The sequence below is a fragment of the Austrofundulus limnaeus genome, unplaced genomic scaffold (assembly GCF_001266775.1).
Source record: "Austrofundulus limnaeus strain Quisiro unplaced genomic scaffold, Austrofundulus_limnaeus-1.0 Scaffold23, whole genome shotgun sequence".
Taxonomy (NCBI): domain Eukaryota; kingdom Metazoa; phylum Chordata; class Actinopteri; order Cyprinodontiformes; family Rivulidae; genus Austrofundulus; species Austrofundulus limnaeus.
Window position 1 is genome coordinate 930975 of NW_013952425.1, and position 3210 is coordinate 934184.

The window sequence follows — 3210 nt, forward strand, 5'->3', positions numbered from 1 at the left end:
TTCACCCGGTTCTGCTCTTTAAAGGAGGCGCGGCAGCAGCGCTCCAGCTGCGCTGCACCACACAGAACTTTTCCTCCACGCTCTCTTAACAGATGAAAAAGGAGACAAACAGCAGACGTTGCTTCACAAAAAATAAATAAAAAAACACGTATTGCTTCATCTGCAGCTCATCCAAGGAGTAACGACGTCTCTACTGTTATTAAAAGCTGGCACTGGTCCGTCCTGAGGCACAGAAGAGCTTTGTTTACATTTGTAACAAGGAGGTAGAGCTGAAAGTTTACAACACTGCTCATGACTTTTATTCTGAATAAAAGTCCGGTGCATGTAAACACTTTTCACGATCGGACTGTGTCCATGTAAACAGTACATTCAGATTATTTAATCCAAATACATTTCAATCTGATCAAAAAAGTCTGTGTATGTAAACATAGCTACTGTTACAACAAAGAAAAAAAAATCTACCAAACACAAATTTCTTTACTTTTTTGTACTAAATATATATCTTCAAAGAGCTGTCTGCTGCAGGTAAGATATTGACAGCYCATAACCTTGTCCAGCGTATCCCATAAATAAAGGGCTGAAAGTCTCCCTTTAAAAGGACAACATGTCCAATCAGTTCAGGTGGGAGTTGCTCCTTTTCTCCGGTCACCCCCACGCGGCAGGACGGAGCGGTGCAGCTTTGAACGCAGCATCCCCGCTCTCCCTCCCTCCTCCTCCTCCTCCTCCTCCTCTCTGTGGTGGAGTGTGCAGCCTGAACCTGACAGCATGCTGGGACTGCGCGTTTCCAAAGAAAAAAAGCTCAGCTTCCTCTCAGTTCTCCGTCCGTCTTTTTGCCGCTCTCATTGTCTTTTGTCGACAGTGATAAAGAGAGCCAGGTACCGTTTGTCCAATTCGCCAATTTATCACCAGCTGCCTTTTTTTTCTTCCCCTTCCTCCTTTTCTTTTTTGTCTTTGCCACTCTTCACAGATGTTGTGTCAACACTTTCTGGGCTGGTGTGTGTGTTTGTGTTTGTGTGTGCAGACCGGGAGGGAGGGGGGAGTGGACTCTCGGTTCTAACGGAATTTGTTGTCGTTCTTCTTTTCGGTGTCTTCTCTCTTTCAGTTGAAACCACGGGCCTGTTTTTGTTTTCTAATTTGGACTAAGGAGAGGAAAAAAAGAAATAAGAAGAAGGCATCATGGCTGTTTTCTGACTTTGAGAGTAGAGAGAAGAGACTCCTCTGGAATTTCCTCTGAAGCRTTTATCCGGACAGCTCCGGTGAGTGGATTTATTTCATTTTTATTGGTATTTAAAAAAAAGATAGCAGCTGCAGAGTTAATTTTTTATCAGGTAAGGACACTCTTCTGCTTTAATTACAGTTAACCCGGGCTTCGTTCTTCTACCTGCGTGTCAAAGTAAGTAACACTTTTTTTTTAAATCTTCAAACACGAGCGCTTTTTTCATGCGTGCGATAAGAGGCTGTATCTGAGGCTTTTATGGATAATGGAGCAGGCTGCGCTCCCAGATGATGGCGAGATGTATGTGGTGTTCAGAAAGCAGAGCCATCTTTGTCCGGAACCACGGTCTGCCCTCCTCTGTCAAAGTTTGGCTTCAAAAAAAGCTGCGCTCACCRTGCTGTCTTTGAACGCACCTCGAAGGGCTCAGGTGATGCGGGGACAGTGGGGGTGGGCTTTGTCTCACCTGCGTTCCGCTGCTTTTATTTGACTGCTGGTTGACAGGTTGTTTCATTTGCATCAAATGCGGATGTTTGTGTAATTTTAAAGCAGCCCTTTCCTCTGCCTCAGACTAGCACTGCCAAGGATTCATATAACGCCAATTAGCAGTGATTTGCAGCCAAACTTTGCTCCTGAGAAAGAGCGAGGGGGGAAAAAGTGCCGCGAAAGGCAGGATAATGAAGTGAAAAGTTTGKGTGCTTCAGTGTTTTGTGGCGATTTGTAAATGAGGCTGCTCACACAAGCAGACCGACGCAGTGACACAGGGCTAAGTGAGCATGACCATGGAGGGGAGGTAATGGCTTTATAGTCTGTCAGTCATGAGGCGTGGAAGAGAGGCTGCTGATGGCTTCAGAAAGAGCTGAACGCAAGGCAGAAAGTGAACCGTTTTTACATCAGAAAATGCAGATGCACACTTTCTGTTGCTCTGTCTGTTTTCGATCACTCTGTGTTTAAATGTTTAATGACTTTGAGGCACTTATATTTTCAACSGACTTGTTTTGCACGAGAACGTGTCAGTCATTTTTTATTTTGAATACACATTTAGTGTCATGGAAACATTTCAGCATGAACTAACATTATCGACCATCACTTGTTTTTAATAGACTGTTTCAACAACAAAATACAATTAAATCTTCTCTCACCAGCCATTTTATTATTCTCATCCTGTTGGGTTGGACGCAGTGCTGCCTTACTTCTTTGTGGCCTTGATTTAACAAACTCATCATGGTAGAGGTGTAAGAAAATATCAAAACACTGAAATATTGTGATATTTCATCCTCAAAAATCACTATTGATGTTTTAAATTAACCCTTAATAGATAGAAACATGAAATGCAGATGCTGTTCTCATTGTTGCTCAGTGCTCTTCTGATTACATACAAATAAACTGAATTTAATCAGATTTTATGCATGTAATGCATGGTGTGCCATTTGTCCAGAGCCTGTAAAAAATAGAATCTTTTGCAGAAAAATTGCAATATATCAATCATATCACAAAATATCGTGATGTATCATATTGTGGCCCGTGTCATGATATGGACCAAATTCTTGCTAATACACAGCCCTCGTGACATTGGTTTACTAGCATCACACAGTCACTGCAGACTTATCAGGACWGTGTGGCTGTGTTGCCCATTGTGCAAATCTCCATCCCACCATTTTCCAAAGGTGCTCAACTGGATCGAGATCTGGTGTCTGTTGAAGCCACTAGAGTCCAGTGAATCCAGACTCATCAGACCAGGCAATGTTTTACCAGTGTTGTTTTCGTTAACGATAACGAAATATTTTCGTTGACGCCCCCTTTTTTCATGACGATGAGACGGTAACGTAATAAACATAGCTCTTTGATGACTAAGACATGACGAAACGTGTGAGTTTTCCTTGTCGAGACTGGACGAAAATGTTGGTGGTCTGTCAATCATTTAGAATGCAGAGTGGAGGGAGGGACAGCGGCGCTGTTACACACACACACACACACACACACACACACACACACAC

The 3210-nt window shown here is 43.0% G+C and overlaps 1 protein-coding gene across 31 annotated transcripts in view; it reads left to right on the forward strand.

The window, feature by feature from the left end:
• The first annotated feature begins 765 nt into the window (after positions 1-765).
• LOC106514844 (protein tyrosine phosphatase receptor type D) overlaps positions 766-3210 on the forward strand; it is a 469094-nt gene continuing 466649 nt past the window's right edge. For 15 of the 31 annotated variants that reach the window (XM_014004317.1, XM_014004321.1, XM_014004333.1 and 12 more), the window contains exons 1-3: positions 767-875; positions 1103-1256; positions 1358-1393. The gene's annotated coding sequence lies outside the window, so the exon portion shown is untranslated. Of the gene's footprint in view, positions 876-1102; positions 1257-1357; positions 1394-3210 lie in introns of all 31 variants that reach the window. The other 16 variants (XM_014004335.1, XM_014004336.1, XM_014004342.1 and 13 more) reach the window with 3 other exon arrangements.